General features: G+C 40.6%; 1 protein-coding gene and 1 pseudogene across 1 annotated transcript in view; both read left to right on the top strand.

Annotated features, from left to right (window-relative positions):
• Positions 1-27,669, top strand: part of LOC124802828 (centrosomal protein of 104 kDa) — a 455,266-nt gene that overhangs the window by 48,729 nt on the left and 378,868 nt on the right. The window lies entirely within an intron of this gene.
• Positions 3,032-3,149, top strand: LOC124803548 (annotated as a pseudogene).

Below are 27,669 nucleotides of genomic sequence, written 5' to 3'. Positions count from 1 at the left end.
ATTTTTCCAAGTTCACTGTAATGCCAACTCTTGCAAAGATACGTAATAATGAACCCAAAATTTTGTTGTGCCCACTCCAAGAACGTTTAGCAATAAGAATGTCATCAACATATGAAGTAATATTGTCACGAAGATAAACAGGTAACTAGGAATGAAGGCTGCTGAAGGTATAGTAAGTCCAAACGGTAATTTCCGAAATCACGTTTAGGTAAAATAGTCATATCAGGTTATTGTTTACTTACTCTCTAGATAGATTGATAGTAGAAGAGTTGTTTTTGAAAGATGCAAAGAATAGTAAAAGAGTAGGCAGCGGTGCAGAAAACTAAAAGGGAAATAGCACCACTACAGCTCGGGGCCCTATGCTCGCTACGGCACATATTCACTTAGAGTAGTGAATCCCCTGAGGACATTAATAGCCGCACATAATTTACAGTTTGTGACTTTGTGGCACATCTGGCGGAAGTGCGTACGTAAATTGATCTAACCATGAACATGGATGTATCTCATTCTTAGAATTGCGGAAGATCTTAAATTTCCGAACAGTTAAGAAGTGTTTATAGTCAAAGTTTTCTCCGCGTGGCGACAAAGACCTACCGCGTCTGTCCCAGTCACAATGACGATTATTGTTAAATTCACGCGCTAGGCGCTCTCTTGTTGCATCACGTAAATGAAACAAATTATTTTCTTCAAACCCTTCTGCTAAACTAACACTTGTCAATTTATCTGAGATCTCCTCAACTCTTTCCGATGAGTCACTTAATTGTTCTTTCTGTTTATTTACGTCTTTCGTAAGTGTCGCGACTCGGGTTTCGGTGTTGTCACATTTAGTAGTTAACTGTTCATGCTGTTGCGTTAAGTTATTTATTCTGTCATTTGGTATGGATTCCTCGATTCTCTCAAATATTTCTTCCTTATCGTGTGCGCGTTGTAAATTTAACTCTGAAAATTTCTGTACTATTACGCGATCTCTTTCCTCCTGTTCTCTATCCTGTTCCTTTTGTCTGATTTCTACTGCAATTAATCTATTATAGTGAGCATTCAAAATCGGTTGTACTTCTTCTCTGATTTCTATCTTTAATTCATCTTTCATATTTTTGAAACACGTCCCTATTCGTGAATCTAACCGTGTTTCCATTGTCCCCATCTGCGTTTTTAATTCAGATGTAAACGGTGTTTCCATTGTTCCCATGTCAGTTTTTAATTCAGATCCCAAAGTTCCCATCTCGGTTTTAATTGTTCCTATCTCTGTTTTAAATTCAGATCCTAACCGAGTTTCCATTGTTCCCATCCGTGTTTCCATTGTTCCTATTCGTGAGTCTAACCATGTTTCCATACGTGCTCCCAAATTTAATATAGCACTCATCAGCTGCTCCATATTAAATGGTTCAGAATTCTTTTCGCCCCTAACATTTCCCGCAAAACTAACTTCCTTCTGCATAGCCATAAGGCCATCTGTGTTCGATACTATTCCAGAATCTTCTGTCGTTAATCTCGGATTCTGTGAATTTTCTGATTGAGAAAAATTTTGAAATGGTTCCGGACTATTTCCCGACTTATTACATTGTTTTCCACTTCATTATCCATCATACTGTTTTCCTCTGTTGGCGAGTTCGCCATGTTAACAATTTCGTCATTCTCACTATTCATCATTTTTGCTTTTTTCATCGATCGCGTAATTATTTACAAAACATACAAAACTCGTCACTGTACGAAAATTACACACAATGACTCTTTATCTCCAACAATACCATTCACTCGAAATGTTTCCCTCAAACACGATTAATGAACAATTGAAATAATTGCACTAAATCGTCAAATGCGTATACAAGGCAATAAAAATTAAATTTTGAAAAATACCATTAGAAGAATGCTAATTACCAAATCTACACATGCAAAATAGACTACAATTACTAAACTACAAATTACTACAACAATACTACTGTCTACTATTTTTACAATCAGAAGATTCCAAGGGACGATCCTGGCAGGGTCGCCACGTGCATGGGGGCTTAATTAAATAAAATGCAAATATTTTTAGTTAAACCGTATGTCCGATTACGCTGTTTCGTAAACGGTTGGCCCTGACTAGTATTATTACGCAATCTGACTGCCTAGAACAACAACAAAGAATGAAATGAAAATTTTCGTTAACACAATTAATTAATTAAGCCCCCAGCAACTATAAAACCTACGAAACAACAAGCACAAGAGTAACTGTTCTGTATGTGGAAGTATGACTCAACGCACATCTGGCACGGTTCTTCTTCAACAAGACAAGAATTTTTAAATACCAATTATACTGACGTGATAAAAGAAAATTAGAAATACTATAATAGCGTAAGGAAAGCAGAATTACACTCTAATACAAGAACACAAGCCAGATGCTTTGTTGACTGAACCTGTAATGATGCATTATTTAGGACACTGAAATAATGAGAGAGAAAAATAAAAAAAATTTTACCTTCATTTATATTGATGGAAAGCACTCTAAACATTACAATATCTCCACACCGACTTGGTACTACCACATCTCAGCAAGCACTCTCTGCTAGCACATCTCAACAAGCACTGACTGCTACGAGTTCTTAACAAGTACTCACTACGAGCTCTCGACAGGCACTGACTACTACGAGCTCTCGACAGGCACTGTGGAGGCGGCTGAATAATACTCTTTGGCGCAATCTCTGGCGCAGTGGCTCAGTGTAGCCACCTTTCACTGTCTCTTACGACTGGTGAGTGTCTTCGACCTTGGGTAGTGATGAAAGTGCCATTGTTCAAAAAGCAGATTGACCGCGAAAATTCTTACTTTAATTTACACCTTAAATAGTGGTAGCAAAATTGAACTGATCTTCGTATTTAAAGATGTTCGTTCTGTTCGGAATACAATGCTCAAGCAGCAAAACGTGATCCGCGATCGGTCTGATTGCTTTCGAACAACGTAGTGACCCTTCCTGACACACGGTCCCTAAAAACAGAAAATACACAGCATAAAAACATCAACGAGCAATTTAAGGTGACTATATTAACGGGAGGCAACGGCCTTGCCGCAGTGGATACACCGGTTCCTGTCAGATCACCGAAGTTAAGCGCTGTCGGGCATGGCCGGCACTTGGATGGGTGACCATCCGGGCCGCTATGTGCTGTTGTCATTTTTCGGGGTGCACTCAGCCTCGTGATGCCAATTGAGGAGCTACTCGACCGAATAGTAGCGGCTCCGGTCAAAGAAAACCATCGTAACGACCGGGAGAGCGGTGTGCTGACCACACGCCCCTCCTATCCACATCCTCATTTGAGGATGACACGGCGGTCGGATAATCCCGATGGGCCATTTGTGGCCTGATGACGGAGTGCAATATTAACGGGAGACATTTTTGATAAATACGCCAAATGATTAGTCAGAACAGTACAAAGTCCAAGATTTACCAGTTATTCGTATCTATGGGTGCATTACGAGACCGGACAAACGAGAATGATAAAAGGGAATGAGTTTCTTCCCCTCAACAAACTTCTGTTTTAACAACTGGCAGAAAGTTTTCTTACATATCGACACCTTTATCCAAATTTTATTCATTTACGTAAATAGTCCTTACCTTTTTTTTACTTTTATTGAAGCGTCTACATTCTTTTTATCTTACTCTTGGATGGGTGTACATCTATTATGACAGTACGGATAAATAAAAACAGTCACATTATTTTGCTTCTTACACTTGAGTATCTTTAGCAGCAGTTCAAGGCAGTAGTTCAGCAAAGAACTGATCCTTTTGTAAGGTAAATTGCTCGCTGATTATTTTTCCTTGTTCCAGAAACATATTCGTAACGCGGTCTGACAGCTGTTTCGGAAAGGGTTTCTTGGCTCTGTCAGATTTCAGTTACTTCTGTGGTTAAGCGTGAAATTGCTCCTGGCAAGTGCTGATGTGCCCACTTAAGCTCGGGTATCTCATTATCTTAGACGATTTGAGGTTTATGAGATTTCCTTGCTCAACGCAGTTTGATACTCTGAAATTTCATTCGTCAGTTTCGCATGCGACTCGGAAATTTCTATGCGCAAGGCAGGTTGAGCATCCGTTAAATTGTTTTTAGTCGGCATGTTTACCTGTTTTCAGACTTTGCCTACTGTTCCTTAGACACTACGTCAAGCCGATCGAAGACTGCAGTTAAGGTCCCGAGTAATTTCTCAATTCTTCGGAATAATTCCGATATCAGGTCCATTATTTTCCGTCCCAGAAGAACAGATAAGTGTTTATTTTGTTTAGTGAAGAACTTTCAGTTCATTTCGACGTAAGATTACCTTAGGAAGGACACTGAGCAATTAAGAAGTTTGTGCCTGTGCTTGCTATCATAAGAGACAAATTATAAGTTTAAACATAGTTTAAGGACGGTTAAGAATAACCTCTCAAAAAATTGGCCATTATTAGTAAACCAGTGAAAATATCCGCTTGCCTTTATTTCTATTTAAGATCGGTAGTCAATACTTTTAGGGAAAAGTGAAAATTGCCTGTGCACATTGGATTTATTCAATGATATCCACGGGAGTATAAGTATTTAGCGTGCCTGATATCAAATAACTCAATACGCTAGTACAAAGTCTGACATGTCAATACGAGCTGTGTTCATCCTGTCTTCCAACAGAAGTACTCAAAACTGCGAGCTGAACAGATATAGTAGATTCACTTAATGATATAAACAGGAGTAGATGTAGTTAGTGCGTTTGATATGAAATAATTCAAGAAATTGCGATCAGAATTGCACGTACAGTTTGAAGTACTGAAGATGAGAGAGGACAGGCGCTGGATTGATCAATGATTGATGGGCGAAATATTTTGATCAGTCTTCTGATTTTATTCCTAGTAAGTAATAAGTACTGCTGTTGTTTTCAAATTAGAAACCACGTACGGGCAAACGCATTGCCATTAAATATATTTGCTGCAGGAATTCTCAATAACGAAATTTTTCTGCCTGCTGGACCGAATTTTGTGCAAAACTTCAACTCGAAACTTCGCCCATGAAATGTATGGGCGACATTTATTGGCATCTCATATGCAACATGCTGTTTTGTCATCAGCCGCAATGACAGGAAACCGCTCAAACTAATGACACAACTTGTTCGCACACGCGGATGCTGGCTTTACATTCTGCGTCATGTGGTGTTCGTTATGGGAGCTATTAACGTGTAACACAACTATATACTACACGAAAGGCTGCGCATTTCTTCAAGTGCTTTTCACAGATGACAGTTGAGCCCTACGTTAGAGTAATGGCGTCTCTCATCACATTTATGGACACAACGCGGTCTTCGGTAGCACACACCAAACTCGGTTATTCAAGAAAGAGTTGCGCATTTTCTTGTCTTATGTAAATCGGCAATTAACAGTAGGATGAAAATAAGTTTTTTGTGATTAATGATTAATTTATTGCCTTTAAGCAACACAGAGCAGAAGTATGTTGTGCTAATGCCGTTCCGATGAGCTTTAATCCTAAGAGCTTTCGGAAATGTTGAGCCATCAGCTAGTTATAATTGTAACTGACTCCTCCCAGCTGTAGTGTGAATGAAGAGAAAGACTTTTTTCGATTTGAGTCAGAAACAAATACAGCATATGGTCATTACGAATGAAAGCAAATGAAAGAAAGAACAGTCAAATTATGCTCCTCTTCACCAAAATTTTGCAGCTGCATTTGCCCTCGGAGTCACAAGCAGCAGATGGAGGGCACATTTGAAACTCCAGTATGTACTCTGTGTATTAGGGTGGTACGCACGTGGAATGCCGTTTCTGGAAGTTACATCTAGATCTTCCAACTCCAGAACGATAACGGTTGAGTAAACTCACTATTCATTTATGTTCATGCCCAAGAGGGAGAATATGCAAAGGGAGAGGGCAAGTAAAGTTATTCTTAAGCCGAGCAATCTACAATTGCTCCCTTACTGAAATGGTTCTGAGGACAATTTTTCTGGGTCTCAAACTTGGGGCTCTTCGAACTTGCACATGGGTTTTCTGGTGAGTCTGATTTGTTCACTCCGCGTTGGCAATTACTTCACGACAACAATCTGCTGGCGCTATGTCTGCGAGCTGGTAGAGATTTACGAGTGGCGTAGGTTTCAGGCAACCTGAATAAGAAAATAAGAATACATGTTTCGTTTAGTGCCTTGTCAACTATGTTTGCGTTTGTAGACTTGTACCACAATGGCCATGAGTACTCCGCAGCACTGTAACATGTTGCCGCAGCCGTCGTCCTCAGGGTTCGCGTTCGAGAACCTCGCGCACTACCAGTGATATTGCGAAGGACATTATTTCTGACTTCCAACTTCATTTTCGTATTCTTTCAATGCTGCTTGTACGTCAGAGTACGATCCAATGAAACGCACAGAGTTGGGTGTTAGCTGGGTTTGGACGACGTTGATTGTTAGAGTAGAAGATACGCAACTCTCTTAATGCATCTGTTAGGTGGGCTTCAACATCTCGTTAGTGCCAGTTAGTCAGCGTAAAGGAAACACCTTGTTTTCGCTGGAAGTTGATGGTCATTGGTGTAAATGTTAAATAACATTGATGAAACAAACCTTCCTTGTAGTAAGCCGTTTCTTTGACATCTCCTTTGACTATGATGTCCCCGAAAGCCCACATAAAATCTATTTTGAAATAAATTTTGAATAAGTTTGGTGAAACCGTAATCTTCGGTTATCTCGTAGATCTTCTGTGACGATGGCGGTGATTGACACTGTCACAAGCAGCCGTCAGATCTATAAAAGCTAATCCTGTAATTTTCAGAGTCTGAAACCATCTTCAAGAAAGAAAGAAAGTTGAACAGGAACTTTCGTTGGGATCACCTCGGATCACGCTAAGCTTTAGTGAACTTGACACAGGACTTCACTTTCCTTAGTGGCCAACATTCCTTCATTTTCTATTAGTTGGTTTACTGGACTACTACGTCCAGTGGCACAAAGTGTCTTGCTTTTGGCTGTCCTTCCTAGGTGTCACTAACTTTCAGTGGAACTGATATCTGTCGAAAGTGTATGAAGGTTTGTAAAACAGGGCATTACCGTTTTGGTTTCTCCGTCTAAAAAGTCAAATAACAAGTCTGCTGTGACCCTAAAGGAGTGCCCTACTCCTGGGGTTACTATCTGCGATTTTTGTTCTACTCTACTGAAAGCTTGTTTGCTAGATTTATTTATGAATGTTTTTCACGAATCTGGATTTCAGAATTCTTCCGACGAATCCTTTATTGCCACCTTAGAACATACCCGTAGCTCCCGCATCATATAAAACGCCTGCTTGCAGGATTATGATACAAAGACGTACGTAATTCTGGCAAAGGCATTTGTAGATTGTTCGTGATGTTTTGTAGGTTATTTTAAGTGTTTTTTTTGTCCAAACTACACTGAGGCGACAAAAGGCATGGGATGGCGATATGCACACGTACAGATGGAAGTTGATGGTCATCGGCATACACGAGATATAAAAGGGCAGCGCATTCACCGAGCTGCCATTTGTACTCAGGTGATTTACGTAAGGCCTGCCGGAGTGGCCGAGCGGTTCTAGGCGCTGCAGTCTGGAACCGCGCGACTGCTACGGTCGCAGGTTCGAATCCTGCCTCGCGCATGGATGTGTGTGATGTCCTTAGTTTAGTTAGGTTTAAGTAGTTCTACGTTCTAGGGGACTGATGACTTCAGAAGGTAAGTCCCATAGTTCTCAGAGCCATTTGAACCATTTTTTTGATTTACGTAAAAGGTATCCGACATAATTATGGTGCACGACGGGAATTAATAGAACTATGAATGGGGAATGGTAGTTGGAGCTAGAAGCATGGGACATTCCATTTCAGAAATCGTTGGGGAATTCAATACTCCGAGATCCACAGTGTCAAGAGAGTGCTGGGAATACCAAATTTCAGGCATTACCTCTCACCACGAACAACACAGTGGCCGACGGCCTTCACTTAACGACGGAGAGCAGCGGTGTTTACGTATTTGTCAGTGCTAATAGACATGTAACACTGCGTGTAATAAGCGCAGAAACCAATGTGGAATATACAACGAATGTATCTGTTAGGAAATTTGGCGTTAACCGGCTATCATAGAAGATATCCGACATGAGTGCCTTTGCTAACAGCGCGACGTCGCCTGCAGCACTTCGTCCGGGCTGGAGGCCATATCGGTTGGACCCTAGACGACTGGAAAACCGTGACCTGTCAGGTAAGTCCAGATTTCAGTTGGTGAGAGCTGATGGATGGGTTCGAAAGTGGCACAGACGTCAGGAAGTCATGGATCCAACTTTTCAACGAGGCACGGTGCAACCTGGTGGTCTCTAAATAATGGTGAACGCTGTATTTAGAAGGTCCAACTGAACCGATCATCGACTGGAAATGGTTATGTTAGGCTACCTGGAGACCACTTGCAGACATTCATGGACTTCACGTTCCAAACAACTATGGGACTTTTATGGATGAAAATGGGCCTTGACAGTGTGCGACAGTTGTTTGCGAGTGGTTTGAAGAACATTCTGGAGAATTCGAGCGAATGATTTGGCCACGCAGATCGCCTGATATGAAGCCCTTCGAACATTTATGGGACATAATCGAGAGGCCAGTTCGTGCACAAAATCCTGCACTGACAACACTTTCGCAGCCATGAACGGCTATAAAGGAGGTATCCCATGACTTTTGTCATATGAGTGTATTTTTCATAGTGATTTCGTCTAGATACTTGTTTTTATGTCTCTTTATTTTATCTGGGGTATTGGTGGGGCGTCTTGCTTGCTAGTCATTATTTCCGTTCTACCGAAGGATACCTGTAGGCCAGTTTGGTTTATGATTTCGCTTGGCAGGCTGATTTAGTACCTAGCGTTTTCTATGTCGTTTGACGGAATGCCGATCTCGTCGGAAAATGCTAGAGAGTCTGTCGCGATCCTTTTAAATTTGATTCTCAGTCTCAGTGGGACTTAGCCGTTTTTCGTAGTTCTTATGATAGTCTCCAGAACGCAACTGAAAAGCAACATTGGGCGACCATAATATTGTAATATGCTTGTTTTTACCACGAAGGAATGCGAGAGACACTCTAGAAACTTCACCTTGGATGTGTCATACGTCAGCGTGGCTCTGCCAATGGCCAGCAGGTCAGTTGCGAATTTGTCAAGGATGTTAAACAAGACTGAAACGCCTGGTTAATTCCGCAGGAGGCCAAAAATGAATGGCTGTCAGTTACACTCGAACACATATAACTTTATTTAGTTGCCCAAACATTACAGCGCCAATTTCCGAACTTAACTAACGACTGAATATATCACACAGTCTTATGGCATAAGGGCACAACCTCTTTAATTTAAAACACAACTACAATAAATTTTCAAAACGCAGAACGCGCAAGATTTTATCCTTAATATTTCAAATGAGGCTGAAGGCCCAAACAATCTAAGACTTGACAAGTAAGGAATTTTAATTTTAAAACGGCTAAAGGCCCATGATTTAAAAACACAACTACAATAAATTTTCAAAAGGCAGAAGGCCCAAAGCTTTACCCAGAAAAAAATATTTTAAATGAGGCTGCAGGCCCGAACAATGCAAGACTTGACAAGTAAGGAACTTTCAATTTTAAAGCGCCTGAAGGCCCACTATTTAAAACACAACTAAAAGCATACAGATTCAAACCATCAGCTACGAGCCATTAAAATATACAGTCAAACACCAAAAGAAAAGGTAGTACAGCCAGCAGCGCTCAGAAGTTTCCGGGCGTCTGTCTGCACTTGAAATATTAACGTTCGCTTAGGGGAGACAGGTAGCCGGCCCAACTATATCCGATCCGCCGGCAACCCAACCAAGAGACAGTCAACGGACCCACCCACAAGACGATTTGCTTTCCACCCGACCAGTACACAAGGAACTCCAAAGCCAAAACGTAAAAGGCGTAGCCGCCCAAAACCAATTATGCATAAGCTGTCAAAACTACACACACGTGTTGGACAGCGACAACACGGTGAGTAAAGGACACTGCTTGAATTTTACGTCAGCGGCCACGGCAGGTAACCGGAACGCTAACGGCCACAAGGCAGAAAATTCCGCTGGTGCACCTGGACTTCAAATAACCAAACTACAGTTAAACTCCACCGGATGGTGGCCAAACCTTCGCCAACTCGAACACTCGCTGTTGCTCACGGGAATACCCCCAACAGCCAACCATGAAAACCAACGGCACAATCTGAACAGACTGGCTTCGGTAATTAAATCACCACTCAACTTTTATGTCCTGGGTCGGTGAGCCACGAACCTCGTAGCAATCGGAACAGCTCCCACACACTCTGACACTGCGTAGAGACAGCCAGCGGGCCCGGCCCACTACGCCGTGCGGAGATTTCCTGGCTGATCTACACCAACCGACCTACTGCCGCACACCGGCTAGCCGGAAACTATAAGCACCGGACCAAAGATATTATAAGGTGCGAATATCGAAACACACACTCTGCTGCCACACGTAGAAAGAGGAAGAACCACGGCATAACTGCGGGAAACCAAACGCAGAGTTACAGTCAAGGTTTAAACCAAAGCATAAGCCTGGGCCAGCACGTCTCAGTCTGTCGAGTCGTAAGCTTTCTTAAAGCATACATACTATTTTGACCTCAGCATGCAGTATGTCATTGCTGAGAGGTTATGGAACTGTTCAGCTATTGAACGACGGTTGCTAAAGTCCCCTAGTATTCGCCTGTTTCATGCTCGACTTGGGCTTTTAATCTCTCCAGAATGATAGATTTCTGTAGGTCACCGATAACAGAGAGAATCCGCTGTAAGTACTGACATTCTTCATGGTGCCTTTCTTGCGGAGTAGATAGATCACAGCCATTTTCCCATCTGTGGGTAGTGTTTTTGCGTTTCAAGTTTCTATTGCTTGTTTTTACAGCATGTCAGTGTGTCTTCACGGGCGTATTTCCAGCGTTATGCGAGTCAGTTTTCGCCTGGTGTCTTGTTATTTTTAAGTCTGGCGCAGTAGCGTTTTATTTTCTATTTGGCGGGGTGTCCTAAACTGTTGATGAATACAATTTCCTCGTCCTCAATGGCACTCCTATTTTTTATTTTTTTTTAGTTTAATAGTTTCCCGGAATAGTCTGCACGGATCTTACAGTTTCAAACGTTTAATGTCGGCGGATTACCATCCATTCGTGAAAAACACAACGACATCGACTTGCATCTCCTTGAGGTTTCTTTATTACTCTCTAGTTTCGTTTGTGTGGGAGTTTTCTTTTTTCAGTAAGGGATTCCTGATATCTTGCACAAAAGCGTGTAATCAGAATAATTGCTGGAGCACATGCAAGATCATCCTGCAGACACTTATTTAAAGAGCTAGGGATATTCACAGTAGCCTCACAAAATATATATTCACTTATGTAATTTGTTATTAACAATCCCAACGAATTCAAAAGTCATTCACAAAATATATATTCACTTATGTAATTTGTTATTAACAATCCCAACGAATTCAAAAGTCATAGCTGTGTACATGGCTACAACACTACGAGAAAGCATGATCTTCACTACTCAAGGTTAAATATAACTTTGGCTCAGAAGGGGGTAAATTATGCTGCCACAAGTCTTTGGTCACCTACCTAATGGCATCAAAAGTCTGACAGATTGCCAAATAGCATTTAAATGTAAATTAAAAGAATTTCTGAATGGCAACTCCTTCTACTCATTAGATGAATTTTTGGATATAGTAAGTGCGTACTTTCCCCACCTCCACCAAAAAAAAAAATTAAAAAATATTGTGTTATGTAATATTTTGTGTAATATAATATCTTGTATAGACACCTTTTATTAACCTGACACGTTCCACATCATTACGAAGTGTTGTATTCGTGATCTATGGAACAAGTACTAATCTAATTTAATCTAATCTCTATCTAGAGCCCTCAGCTCGGGTCTCTTTAACCATGTGGGTGCTTTTGGTTTTATAGGCTTCCCGGCCAGTTTCGTCGATTCGCAGATATAATTCTTGAGTGATTTTTAAGGTGTATTTCATTCTCTGCAAGTTCCTTTACAGACTCTTCACCTTTTGGTATTGTTAAAGTCACAGTCACTTGGTATGGTCTTTTCCGACAATGCTCTTCACAAATTTAACACTCACACACCAGCTCATTTACTACTCATCCGTAACACAAGACCCAAAAATAATTTCCATATAAGCTTGGCTCCTGTGTTTAACATTTGGAGTACGCTACTACATTCTAACGCAAAGGTCTTTGTTAAGTACTGGCAGATATAAATCAAGAGACTGGGAATTCGGTAGGTAATGTATATAGCTGTTGCTTCTGGAAAAATATTGGAAGTCTCACTGCGAAACAAAATCAATTCCTTGTAACTGTAATTGGTGACAGGAAACCGCAAACTACGCTATCTGATCAAAAGTATCCGGTCACCTATCACTGGACATTAGTATGACGCATGTACGAACGCAGCCTTCGTCTTTATGACGGTTTGAACTCTGCTGGGGACACTTTCAATGAGGTGTCGGAATGTCAGCCCAGTCTTCCTCAAGACACGAGACCAGAGAATGTAGTGTTGTTGTGGGCGTGGGGTCTGGAGCAAAGACGACGTTCTAACTCGTTCCAAAGGAGTTCCATTGGATTCAGCGAGGGATTCTATGTAGGACAGCCCATGCAGTTTTAAACCATTGCCTCATAGACGCTGCTTTGCCATTGTACAAACCATCGTCGACACCAATTGTTCCTCTACCCTACGCAGAACGCAATGCTGTATAATATGTTCATACCCTATAGCGTTTAGCGTTCTCTTAAGGGAACCACACCTTAACCACGAAACATCTCCTCTGTACTGCACTAATCGCAACAGACATGATGGCAGGCAACTTCTCCTGACGTTCACCAAACCCAAAATCCTCCACTGGATTGCTACAAGGCAGTGCATGAATCATCACTCCAGATCAATCGTTTCCAGTCATCCACTCTCCAGTGGTGTCACTCTTTACACCAACTCAAGCGTCGCATCGACTACACAAACGTGTGGCCTCATTCCGCTGTTCACCTGCGATTTTTTACAACCACCCTCCACAATGGTCGACAGTTCCCGTCCGTCAGTACATGTGGTCTTCTTGGTTCTGCTTTAGCCGTGGTTATTTCTACGAGTTTCCACTTCACGGTCACATCACCAACAGTGGACTTTGGCAACACTGTCAGGGTTCAAATGTCCCTGATGAATTTGTTACTTAGGTGACATGCAATGTATAGTCCACGTTCGAGCTCACTGAGCTCTTCCCACCGATCCACTATGCTGTTACTACTTCAGTACTGTCAACTTACTACTCCCCACCTCCTTTCATAAAGGCGGGTGCGCCTCTAGTGGCGTCTAGTGGTCAATTCCGCATCGTCTACAGCTAGATCACTACTCTACAATTCACCATTAAGTGCCTGGCTGAAGGTTCATCGAACTATCTTCAATCTTAAACTTCGTGGCAAGACTGAAACTGTATTCAGAACCGAGACTCGAATTCGGGACCTTTGCCTTTGGCGGGCAACTGATCTACCGACAGAGCTACAAAATGACGACTCACGACCCCTCCTTACAGCTTTATTTCCGGCAATAAAGGTGTGAGGAGAGGTTGTGCGTCGGTGCTTGAGCAGCTCACTCGGTAGAGCAGTTGCACGCCAAATCCAAAGGTCCCGAGTTCGAGTCTCAGTTCGGCACACAGGTTCAGTCTTGCCAGGACTCCACTGCAGAGTGAAACTTTTCATTCTGGAAAGCATTCTGAATCTATTCCTCTACTGTTCCACCCTCGAACAGCGCGCAATATAAAGAAAGACTTAAATACGAGGGCTGGAACTTTAATAGTGGCAACTATTTATTTACAGCTCGTACAAAATAAATACGTGTTTAAAAGTGTTACTGATCTTCAAATTAGTCACCAGCATTGTGTATAGCCTGTTGCCACCGATGTGGAAGTCGTAGGATACTCTTAGCAGTGTCAGTTGTGTTGACAGTTCGAGCGGCGCAGTCTATTGCCCGACGAATTTGTAGTAGTTCTGAAGCGAATTCTGTGAAGTGTTACCTTCAGTTTAGAAATCTAGTTGAACTCACGAGGGCTTAAGCCAGGGGAGTCAAGTAGGTGGTATAGCACTTAGCAGCCCCATCAGTCAAAAAATCAGTAACAGCTTGCACTGTACGTGCTTGAGCATTGTCCTGCAAAATGATGGTCAGGTCCTGCAGAAAGTGTCATCACTTCTGTCTCTAAGCTGGTCGTAGATTGTGTTCCAAAAATGAACAGCATAAAGACCGAAGTGATGACACTTTCTGCAGGACCTGACCATCATTTTGCAGGACAATGCTCAAGCACGTACAGTGCAAGCTGTTACTGATTTGTTTCACTGACGGGCCAGCTAAGTGCTATACCACCTACTGCGCTCGCCTGACTTAAGCCCTCGTAAGTTCAAGTCGATTTCTAAACTGAAGGAAACACTTCACGGCATTCGCTTCAGAACTACTACAAATTCGTCGGGCAACAGATCGCGCCGCTCGAACTGTCAACACAACTGGCACTGCTAAGAGTGTCCTACGACTTCCACATCACTGGCAACAGATTATACACAATGGTGGTGACTGCTTTGAAGATCAGTAAAACTCTGAAACACATATCTATTTTTCACGAGCTGTAAATAAATAGTTACCACTATTAAAGTTCCAACCCCTGTATTTCCGTGCGAGCTCTGATTTCTCATGTTTTATTACGATAGTTAGTTTGCCCATGTAGATGGGCGCCAATAAAATATTTTGGCAATCGAAGGAAAAAATTGGTGATTGAAATTTTGCGAAAAGATCCTGCCGCAAAGAAAAACGCCTTTGTTCTAAAGATTACATCTCAACTCGCCTATCATATCCGTGACACACTCTCCCCTGTTCCGAGATAATACAAAACGACATGCCCTTCTTTGAACTTTTTCGACTTCTGCCGTCAATCCTGCCCGATGCGGATCCAATATCGCACAGCAATACTGCAGAAGAGGGCGGAAAAGCGTAGTGTAGGCAGCCTCTTCAGAGGATTTGCTTCATCTTCTAAGTGTTCTGCCAATAAAACGCAGTCTTCGCTTTGCTTTCCCCACTGTAATACCTACGAGGTCGTTCCAATTTAAGTTATTCGTAATTGTAATCCATAGGTGATTTATCGTGTAACCGACATTTAGCAGGTTCCTTTTAGAACTCTGTGAATGACTTCACACTTTTCATTACTTAGGGTCAACTGGCACTTTTCGCACCATACTCTAAAACATTTTGCAAATAGTTTTGATCTTCCGATGTCGTTAAGTGACGGTAAATGCCAGCATCATCTGCAAGCATCGTAAAGAGGGCGGCTCAGATTGTCTCCTAAATCATTTATATGGATTAGAAGCAGCAGGGGGCCTATAACAATTCTTTGGGGAACACAAGATATCACCTTTGTTTTATTCGATGGCTTTCTGCCGTTAACTACGAGCTGTGACCTTTCTGACAGGAAATCACGAATCCAGTCGCACAACTGATAACTTCGTAGACAAGCAATTTTATTGAGAGTCGCTTGTGAGGAACGGTGTCAAAAGCCTTCTGGAAATATAGACATATGGAATCAATTTTGGATCTCCTGTCGATAGTACTCATTACTTCGTATGAATAAATGGCTAGTTGTGTTTCACAAAAGGGATATTTCCTGAATTCCTGCTGAGTATTTGTCAATAGATCATTTTCTTCAAGTTAACTGGTGTGCATGCCATTATCGTACAGTACGGGGTCAAAGTGTGAACATTGCAGACATCCTCCTGCTAAGGCAAATGGGCAAAAACGGTTGGTTCTTGTTGCATTTGGTGCGATCTACGGTGGGCTTGATGGGACTTACGAAGTCACCATTAGTTCATTTGTAGCTCTTCAGGAAACTCTACAAAAAGAGTTCTTTTATTCCGTTTTCGTCTTCACTAGCGAACCAAAACCCAGCCGAGAATTCCAAGGCGTCTATGCACAGCAAATGGCTTAAATTTTTACGATAAAGTCCTACGATCCTTTTCTCGAATAGCGCTCAACATTTTCTTCATATCTTTATTAATTTCTAAGTTACAAGGGTTTAAAATTACCGTACTTCTACACGTGAAATCCAGTACAAGGCGAAATCTGAATAATAAATAAACGCAGTAAATTGCTCCCATTTTAACAGATTATTCCCTAGGTATTTATCTAGAAGTGCCATTTCCCGTTTTCAAAAATCTTTACCAGTTATCGAGTAACATTCCAAAAACCTGTTTTTTGGTTACGAAAACCAACCACTGCTTCTGACACGGCTGTGCACTGTAAATGGCTGTAATTTTTACAGTGTACTCTTAAGACCCCTATGAAGGACATTCCATCAGCATCTGCCGTTCTTGCCACGTACTGAAGAGCATTCAGCCTCCATTCAGCAACCATCAAATCAGTCCTATTGTCATATCCAATAGTTCACCATACCATAATACACCATAATTTCAAGAGTATGAGTGGTACGGATCTCGAGAATCGTTGTTTCTTTGACATTTCACTAGGTCGTCAACGGACACGTTAGAGTCGCCACAAACAGAAGCGACACAGATTACTGAATACGGCAGTGTGCCACTGAATGTCCCATTTGCCTTTGGCTCTTCACCATCCAAATACTAGCTGTAAGTGGTGTGATGTCAGCCGTAAACGACCCTTAGCAACTCTAGCAACTCGAGATGTCACCCAGCTTCCGGAAATCTCCTCCCGACGGTTCGTGGTGTCACTGTGGCTGTTAGCTCTGCCGTTCAGCTGTTATTGTCCTTCTAGTCGTCAGAGCCAACCGATCAACCGTATGACGCTAATTTTCCTGTCCATCTAGTCAGCACTCGATACGCAGTCATTGTACAACAGCCGACTGTCAATGCGAAGCGACGGTATGTCCGTCATGCTAATGCGTCGATCTTTCTCGAAGTCCGAAAGATGGCGATAAGTTGCACGTTCAAGTCTTCCTGGACATGCTGTGTTGCTGTCATCACCTAACAACTTCCTGCAACTTTAGACACATCTGTTAGCCATCATTTGTATTTATGGATTTTTTTTGTATTGAAAATATTTTCACACAAGAATGAAATTTTAATCAATACGCGTACATCCCACAGGCATGGAAATGTTGGAGTATAAATTTGCTAGCGTGCAATCAAAATGTTCATCGTGTAACACTGACAGTTTCCGTTAGTTTATTTTATTAATTGTAACACACAGGAAAAAAAAGATATAGAATTCTCTTGATGTCCATCTTTTCAGAGGTAGTTGTGGGACCTCGGCTGTGCAGTACAAAATGTCAAATCAATCACCTTTCAGCCGTCTAATTTCCAAACTGTTATTTTATCGGACTACCAGTTTCGGCGATTTCCTACGCCATCTTCAGGCCCCTTGACCGACCTGTAGGAAGATTGTAACCTCGATTTCGGTCAAAATAGGGGTCAGCATTCAAAGGCTGATATCTGTAGATTTCTACTTGATATACAGCTATCACTTCAAACATCGTCTGTAGATTCAAATGCAGATGACGTTTGAAGTGATAGCCGTATGAAGCAGAAATCTGCGGATACCAGTCTTTGAATGCTGGCCCCTATTTTGAGCGGAACCACCTCAAGATGGCGTAATATATCGCCGAAATTGGTAGCCCAATAAAATAACAGTTTGGAATTTAGACGGCTCAAAGATGTTTGACTTGAGATTCTGGTACAGAATTAGTTTGCGAAAGCTACTTCCGGCTACTGGTTTGTTTGTACCTTGACCTTGACCCAGTCCATCTTCCTGAATGTTCTCGATCATGGTGTAATCGATGGAATAGACTGGGTGAGTGAATGACTAAATAAATTGGGCCCTGAAGGCGATGCATCGACTCTCCAGATGTGATATATATATAATGTAAATGAAACTGGACGAAACTGGACGACCAGTTAAAAACTGAATAAATATTTGAATTATATGCACTATGTCTGAATTTCTCTCGCGAGGTCATGTCCTTTACTGCACGCTCAGGACCACAATCCGTGTTCAAAAATGGCTCTGAGCGCTATGGGACTCAACATCTTAGGTCATAAGTCCCCTAGAACTTAGAACTATTTAAACCTAACCAACCTAAGGACATCACACACACCCATGCCCGAGGCAGGATTCGAATTTGCGACCGTAGCAGTCCCGCGGTTCCAGACTGCAGCGCCAGAACCGCACGGCCACCGCGGCCGGCCCCAATCCGTGTCTGCTTGTTTTGACGATGAAGATATAAGTCACTTCATAAAGTACAATATACTTTTCTCGCAGGAGCGGAGATCGCTTAATATGTAGACATCACAGATTTTTAAACATAAAACATCATTAATTGAAGAATGCGTCCTGATCAGGCTATTAACTAAGATCAGTATTATTCTTATATCCTTTTTTGCTATCGTAACTTGGTGTTGCAGTTTAAATACGTTTGAATACTGAGGGATAAGATAGGATACTGAGATAACGATCCATCATCTTATATTCGTCGATGTAATAATTTCATAATTGGTAGCCAGATTTCGTACCGCTCTCTCTAGGTCACCCGGGCGACTAATAACTGAATAATGAATGAAGTGAGAAAACCAGCCAACCAGTGTCAGGTATAAAGGTTTATTAACAATCCCTGACCATCGTTTCAACAATTGTAAAATTGACTTCTTCAGAAGTACAGGGACACGAAAAATCACGTATTGGCGACGAAAAATTTCAGAGCAAAGAAGCTTACGTCAAGTAAAGTGGTATTTGTGACCATCAGTAAAAGCAAATAAAACCCATTAAGAAACATTCCCACTGGAATTGGGCTAACACCCAAACCTCCAGATGCCAGACACTCAGATCGGTACCAAACGTTATCTGTCGATAGAGTATCAACCAAAACACCGATTTAGTTCGTGTTGTGTGCTGTCGTCCAGTAGAACATGCGTAAAAGGTAATTAAAAGTATCACCGTAGCTATGGAGCACATGAAAAGTGTATCTGTAGTGACTGTATTGTAGATCTCGCGTGGGTGAGTAGGTATAGCGTTCCGTCGCCATTGGTGACAATTTTTGTAAACTGTTTATGCGTGGAACTGTTAATGGGAGAACATTTTACTGACGTGTAAAAGGGCTTTTAGGAGTTTGTAGCAATGTTCTTTTGGCAACCTGCTTTCGCTTCGTTAGTTGAACGTTATGTACTTATTATTGATCTTATTATTTTGTTTATTATTAATTATTATTATTACTATTACTTCCGCACGTGTGATGCAATTGTTTCCTTCTTTTTGTGTTCTGATTGTATATTTGTGAAACTGCAAATGTACTTACAGGTTTATTACTTTCAAAGAAAATAAGCGAAAGCAGACTGCCAAGAGAACATTGCCGTAAACTCCAAACAGCCCTTTTACATGTCATAAACACGTTGTCCCGTATAACACTGTGCATGGGGGCTTAATGAAATAAATATGATTGAAAATGATTTTTTTGTTTTTAGTATGTCCGATTACGCAAGTCTCGTAATCGGCTGGCCCTGACTAGTATATTTACGCTATCTGACTGCAACAAACAATGTAAGAAAATTTTCGTAAATACAGTTAATTAATTAAGTCCCCCAGCAACTATAAAACCTACAAAACCAATAAGCCCAAAAGTAACTGTTCTGTATGTGGCAGTGTGACTCAACGTCCACATCTGGCACGGTTCTTTTCCAACAAGCCAAGAATTTTTAAATACCAACTATACTGACGTGACAAAAGAAATTTAGAAAAACTATAATTACGCAAAAAAATCACAATTACACTCTAATCCAAGAACACAAGCCAGATGCTTTGTTGACTGAACCTGTAGTGACACATTATTTCAGATACACTAATAATAAAAAGACATTATAAATTTTACCTTCATATATTGACGAAATGCACTCATTACAATAACATCTGCTATCTCTCCCATCAAATAACTGCATAAAACAAGGAACAACACTTTTTACTACCACATCTCACTCCGACTTCACGACAATCACGAGCTCTTAACACACACTGTCTTCAACGAGCTCTCTACTAGCACTGTCCGCCATGAACTCTCGACAGCCACTGACACTATGAACTCTAACACGCACTGTGGAGGCGGCTTAATAGTACTCTTTGGCGCACTCTCTGGCGCAGTGGCACAGTGTAGCCACCTTTCATATGCCCCTCCTCCACAGGCCAGAATTTGATGGTATTTTTGCCAGCATTGGTGGTGAAAATACCACCAAATTCGTCCAGAAAAATACAGACAAAATAAAAGATAATATTAATACCTAAATATCACATAATTAGTTAAAATTTTTTGGCTTTGCACTGACCTTTTACTAACCTAACATATGAAATACAGAAGGCAATACAACTTCTTTTCATACATGTGACTTTACATAATAGTTTACACAATATACAAAAAATCAGTTTATACAAATGTTCACATAAAATGCTTTCAATGATTGGTTTATACAAAAAAAAAAAAAGACACTAACAGGTTACATGTTTTCCGTAGAAGCAGTCCATCAGTGGCACCCAGTAAAGTTCAGCAGGTACACCCAGCAACAAGTCACATTAGTTCAGTAGAAGCAGTTCATCAGTTGCACCCAGCAATGTTGAGTAGGTGCAGACAGCAACAAGTGACTTCATTTCAGTAGAAACAGTTCATCAGTTGCATCCAGCAATGTTGAGAGCAGGTGCAGACACCAACAAGTGATACCATTTCAGTAAAAACAGTCCATCTGTGGCACCCAGCAATGTTGAGTAGGTGCAGACACCAACAAGTGACATCATTTCAGTAAAAACAGTTCATCAGTTGCACCCAGCAATGTTGAGTAGGTGCAGACAGCAACAAGTGACTTTATTTCAGTAAAAACAGTTCATCAGTTGCACCCAGTAAAGTTTAGCAGGTACACCCAGCAACAAGTGACTTCATTTCAGTAGAAGCAGTCCATCAGTTGCACCCAGCAATGTTGAGAGCAGGTGCAGACACCAACAAGTGACCATCATTTCAGCAGAAGCAGTTCCATCTGTGGCACCCAGTAAAGTTGCAGAGGTACACACAGCAACAAGTCACATTAGTTCAGTAGAAGCAGTCCATCAGAGGCACCCAGCAATGTTGAGTAGGTGCAGACAGCAACAAGTGACTTCATTTCAGTAAAAACAGTTCATCAGTTGCACCCAGCAATGTTGAGAGCAGGTGCAGACACCAACAAGTGACACCATTTCAGTAGAAGCAGTCCATCAGTTGCACCCAGCAATGTTGAGCAGGTGCAGACACCAACAAGTGATATCATTTCAGTAGGAGTAGTCCATCAGTTGCACCCAGCAATGTTGAGCAGGTGCAAACACCAACAAGTGACATTATTTCAGCAGAAGCAGTCCATTAGTGGCATCAGCAATGTTGATCAGGTGCACACAGCAACAGGGGACATCTTTTCAGTAGAAGCAGTCCATCAGTGGCACCCAGTAATGTTGAGCAGGTGCAGACACCAACAAGTGACATCATTTCAGTAGAAACAGTTCCATCTGTGGCACCAGTAAAGTTCCAGAGGTACACACAGCAACAAGTCACATTAGTTCAGTAGAAGCAGTTCATCAGAGGCACCCAGCAATGTTGAGTTGGTGCAGACAGCAACAAGTGACATTATTTCAGTAAAAACAGTTCATCAGTTGCACCCAGCAATGTTGATCAGGTGCACACAGCAACAGGGGACATCTCTTCAGTAGACGCAGTCTATCAGTGGCACCCAGCAATATTGAGTAGGTGCAGACAGCAAAAAGTCACATCTCTCAGCAGAAGCAGTTCCATCAAACTCACTAGCACTGATCACACAGTTCATCAGCAGAAATTAAACACGACCAAATGTCACACATCATGTTGAAAAGTGCAGGTAACAGTTCAGAATATTTATCTTCACTAATCAGACAGTTCAGGCATGAACAATAGTTTGAATGCACATACAGATGCTTTTACAGTAACATACAAATCATAACAAACACACAAATGATATCAGATAATTGTCCTATTAACTATTACAATACACAAATACCAGTAAACCTATAATATTCATGGGTGTCAGTGCAAGCCACTACCAACAAATAAAATAATATTTAGGAGATAGGTGGGTAGGATTAGGAAAGGAAAACACACAAAACACACAAAACACACTCACTCATCTTTCATCCACATTAAGTACTACTGTGTAATTGAATAGTGTTAATTGTGTAAATGTAATTCTGTCAAAATCTGATGTTCATCATGTGCTTCAAGTAGTACTGGCAGCAATGTATAACAGTCAATAATAGTTAGTCAACGTCATAGTCATCATGTCAAGACCAATGTTTGCCAAGCCAGATCAAAATGTACTGTTGTTGAACAACTGTCAGTGAGCCAAGATATGCAATTACCTCCTTTCTCCAAAAAAAAGTATATACTGCTTAGTTATTTAACAAAGTGTGTGTATAGACTGTCTTCCTTCTATTTTAGTGTTCTAGTCTGCTCTCTTCATCCTCTTGTTCCATAAGACCAACAAAAAAAATATGCTCCTCACTTACTTTACCTCTTATCCACCAAAACTCCAATAATTATCAGCATCACATAATCTCAATAATACCTCAATAATACGTCGATAAATGTAAACCTCAGCACCAATATCACCTTACCTCTTGTCCACAAACAACTTCATATACTCTCAATACCTATAATAATACATCGATAAATATAAACCTCAGCACCAATATCATTTCACTTCCATAACAACTCTTTCCTCTCGTCAGTCTCCTCGAACAAGTACAGATAAAATCCTAATGCAACTTCAATTCAGCATCCCATACAATCCGAAGACACAGTGTCCACACACAACCTCTGTGTAATCCATCTGACCCAAATTTTCTACTCATTATAAATTATAAGATACATTTTGGTTCCTTGTCCATCATTAAATAAAAGAAATGCATACCTGACCTCTAACAGACTTAGTTCGAATAACTCTCAGTAATTAAGTACGATTACGGAGTGTGAATGATCATAATATTTCACAGTGTGTACACCACTTCAAGAATTATGGCAGAAGCAAACATGTGGAGTATTTTTTGTGTCAAGTGTCACTTCCTATTTCAATTGCTCACGAAAAATGCAGTGTAATAACTATTAATGGTCTAAACCTAGTATTGGTATGTCATGTCGTTAGCTTCCTTCCTATTAGCATAAATTTATACAGCTCCCATAAAACCTCAGCTCATGTGACTTCTATGACTTTCTTGTACTAATGTCGTTCGTCGAATTATAGCAGTTAATTTTCTTATCTTAAAAATATATGGCACTGAGCGTAAGCAAAACTTGCAATAGCGAGTAAATATACCAGTAGAGAACAAAATGTCAACAAGTGGATGCAGCACAATTCCTACAACGAGGCTCTGCCAACCGAACAATCTATAATTAATACCACAGTGTAACCTAAACTCTATGTTTATACACAGTATATCAGCATTTCTATACACCAAATTAAAGAGCAGTTATGGCAACAAAACAGAAATGTGTAAATATGTAATCCATACGCATAGCAGTAAACATATGTCTTACGTAATAAACAGGTCATTAGCATCATATCAGCATAAGCAAATAAATGTTCATGTGTCATCCTAATAAGTAAACATGAAGGCGCAAGCAGATAAATCACAAAGTATAACTTACATACATATCAGCACAATAAATCAGGTGACAATTATAATTTAAATAACTAAGCACAGCAGGCACATAATTAAAAAAAGTAACATCAGTGAAAAAGCAGTGCAGCCAAGCGATGCATAATATATACAAGTCACAACCCTGTTCATTAATCAATAATTGTCAAATTCAGTTAACGTACGCAAGCGCGTCGCTTCACAAGTAAATCCATAGAACATAAAATTAGCACAAAGTATGAATCACGTAATCGCGAGCAGCAAATTACGTCTAAAGTACGTACCTAAGTGGAAATATGTTACCTGTAAAATGAACTCAATTAATAATTACCCTTTTTTAGTTTATTACTTTCTTCTTCGAAATTACATTCTTCCTGAGAATTTCTCGATAGCAGGTCGTCTTAACGTCGGACACGCACAGAATTTACCTGAAGGTCTTAAATACTTTATACACCGTATCCTGCAAAATACTGAATGTTAATAACACAATTCAACAAGTCCTTATAGCTTTATACAGAATTTAGTCGGAGAAATTAGACTGTGTATTTGTTTACGGCTGTCAGTGCATTCGCACTGAGCGCTCGATCAGCTGTAGGCGCGTGACGTAGGAAGCAATTGTTTGCGGTCAACGACTGCCTTGTGCGGCGCGCAGACTTCACTGTTGCTTTGAGTATGTGCCGCCGCCAAAACACAGCGCGGTATCCTTGTACTCTCCGCATGTTTACATCTAGCTGTTAGTTTCTCACAAGTATGTCATTCCACAAAAATCTTTACGTTTGATATATGATGTATTCCTTTAGAGCGTCGTGATTTAAGAGTTTCTACTTCGACAGTGTTATCATGAATAATTTTGCGAATTCTATATGGACCGTTATAAAGCAGAAAAAATTTGCGACACAAGCCTTTTCCTTTATGAGACAAACGGTGGGACTTAATTAATACCTTTTGACCAACTGAAAAAGTTTTTAAACGACCAGGACGTTTCGCTGATTTCTCTCTTCTAGCAGCCGCAGATGCAATATTTTGTAGAGCCAGGTTGACAACTTCAGAATGTCGCAGTTTCCGTGAAGGCGGAAAAGGAACGATTCCAGAAATGCGATTTGTTGGTACTTTATTTTTTAATATTAATAGAGGCGGTAAAGAAGTTGAGCCATTAGGAAGTTCATTCAGAATGTTTTGAAAAATATGAAGATACTGATCCCAAGTTCTGTGATTCTGATGACAATAAAGACGGCACAATTTATTGATTTCCTTCATCCATCTTTCTGAAGCGTTAGATTGAGGGTGAAAAAGTGAAATGAAAATTGGTTTAATTTTACAACGCTGTAGAGTACGAAGCCAAACTTTAGAACGAAACTGTGATCCATTATCTGATATAACCTTGTCAACATGACCAACTTCTTTAAGAAAATGTTTGATAAAAGCGTTAGATACTGAACGAGCTGTTGCTTTGCGTACAGGTGTAAAACACACATATTTTGATGTCAGTTCCACTGCTACGAAAATGTACGCAAAACCATTAGTAGAACGAACCACTGGACCAAACAAATCGACTGCAGCCATCTCCTTTAATTTCGCTGGAATGATGGGAAACAACGGTGCTCTGTGAGAAATCGTTGGAGGCTTAGCCATTTGACATAATTTACATTTGGCAAGAACAGATCGAATACGTTTTTCCATATTATTGAAGTAACAATTTTCTCGTAATTTGTGAAAGCATTTTCGGGGACCAAAGTGTGCATAACTGAGATGCGTATACCAAATCAGTTTATTGACCCACTCATCAGGAATACAAACTAACCAAACAAAGTTGTCGACGGATTTTCGTTTAAAAAGAATGTCATTGCGAACTAAATAATGCTGTCTAATCGCCACGCTTTCCTTTCTCCTCCACTTCTCCTTAATGTCCTTCCAGATTGGATCCTTATTTTGCTCCTTAGCGATGTCCTGGAGCGAAGACGAAATAAAGTTCTCAAACGCAACACCTTGAATATACATCAAACAAAAATTGTTTTCCTTGCAGTCCTCTTCAGCACTTTGTTTCAAACCCATAGGTGCACGTGATAAAGCATCGGCAACAATATTAGAAGAACCCTGTATGTAAACAATACTAAAGTCAAATTCCTGTAGGTACAACGCCCATCTCGACAATCTGCCATGAGTTAATTTTGTCGACATAAGAAATTCCAGAGCTCGATGATCGGTGTAAACCTTAGTATGTCTGCCAAACAAAAATGTGCGAAATTTTGTGAAAGCCCAAACAACAGCCAAAGCTTCAAGTTCCGTAATCGAATAATTCTTTTCTGATTTAGAGAGAACACGACTTCCAAATGCAATAGTTTTCTGTACTACAACGCTGTTTTCTTCTATCTCTTGAAATAAATGTGCACCTAGGCCTTTGTATGATGAGTCCGTTGCCAAACAAAATTCTTTAGATAAATCCGGATGTGAAAGAAGTGGAGCAGCAACTAAAGCATCACGAAGCTGTTCAAATCCTGACTCAGCTTCCTCATCCCAACACCAATTAGATTTCTTTCCAGATAGTTCACATAAACGAGGTGTGGCCAAATCGTCCAATTTAACAAAGCGTCTAAGAAAATTACAGACACCAAGGAAACTACGAACATCACGTTTTGTGGTAGGAACAGCATAATTACGAATAGCATCTAATTTCTCTGGATCAGGGAGAATACCTTCTGTAGAAATAATGTGACCGAGAAATTTCACCTGTGAACGACCAAATTCAGATTTTTCCAAGTTCACTGTCATGCCAACTTTTGCAAAGATACGTAATAATGAGTCCAAAATTTTGTTGTGCTCACTCCAAGAACGTTTAGCAATAAGAATGTCGTCAACATAAGAAGTAATGTTGTCACGAAGATAAACAGGTAAAATTTCGTTTAAACTACAAATGAATGCTGCAGAAAATATAGTAAGTCCAAACAGTAATTTTCGACATCTCATTTAGGTAAATAGTCAAATCCGGTTATTGTTTTTCTACTGTCTAGATAGATTGATAGTCGAAGAGTTGGTTTGACAGATGCAAAGAATAGTAAAAGAGTAGGCAGCGGTCCAGAAAACTAAAAGAGAAATAGCACCACTACAGCTCGGGGCCCTATGCTCGCTACGGCACATATTCACTTAGAGTAGTGAATCCCCTGAGGACATTAATAGCTGCACATAATTTCTAGTTTGTGACCTTGTGGCACATCTGGCGGAAGTGCGTACGTAAATTGATCTAGTCATAAACATCGATGTATGTCATCCTTAGAATTACGAAAGATCTTAAATTTCCGGACAGTCAAAAAGTGTTTATAGTCAAAGTTTTCGCCTCGTGGCGACAAAGACCTACCGCGTCTGTCCCAGTCCGAATGTCGATTATTGTTAAATTCACGCGCCTGGCGCTCTCTTGTTGCTTCTCGTAAATGAAACAAATTACTTTCTTCATACCCCTCTGCTATCTGTGATTCTAAGTTCCTTCTACTGTCCTTTCCTACTATTTCGCCTTCAATTTGTTTGACTTGCTTCCGTAATGCCTCAAATTCCCTTTTCACACGTTCATTAAATTTTCCCTGATTTTCAACATGCTTATTTATGTTCTGATACTCTTCAGTTTCTGCAAATGGTAATGGAACTGTATCATCTGAATCTCTGTCCCCATGTAAACTAAGATTTGTCAGTTTATCTGAAATTTCCTCCACTCTTTCCGATAAGTCACCAAATTGTTCTTTCTGTTTATTTACGTCTTCCGTAAGTGTCGCGACTCGGGTTTCAGTATTGTCACATTTGGTAGCTAGCTGTTCATATTGTTGTGTTAGGTTATTTAATCTGTCATTTGGTACGGATCCTTCGATTCTCTCAAATATTTCTTCCTTATCCTTTGCACGTTGTAAATTTAACTCTGAAAAATTCTGTACTATCACGCGATCTCTTTCTTCCTGTTCTCTATCCTGTTCCCTTTGTCTGATTTCTACT

This window comes from Schistocerca piceifrons, chromosome 6 (genome assembly GCF_021461385.2).
Source record: "Schistocerca piceifrons isolate TAMUIC-IGC-003096 chromosome 6, iqSchPice1.1, whole genome shotgun sequence".
Classification (NCBI taxonomy): domain Eukaryota; kingdom Metazoa; phylum Arthropoda; class Insecta; order Orthoptera; family Acrididae; genus Schistocerca; species Schistocerca piceifrons.
Note: the sequence above shows the minus strand (reverse complement) of the source record. Positions and strands in the feature narration are given on the sequence as shown.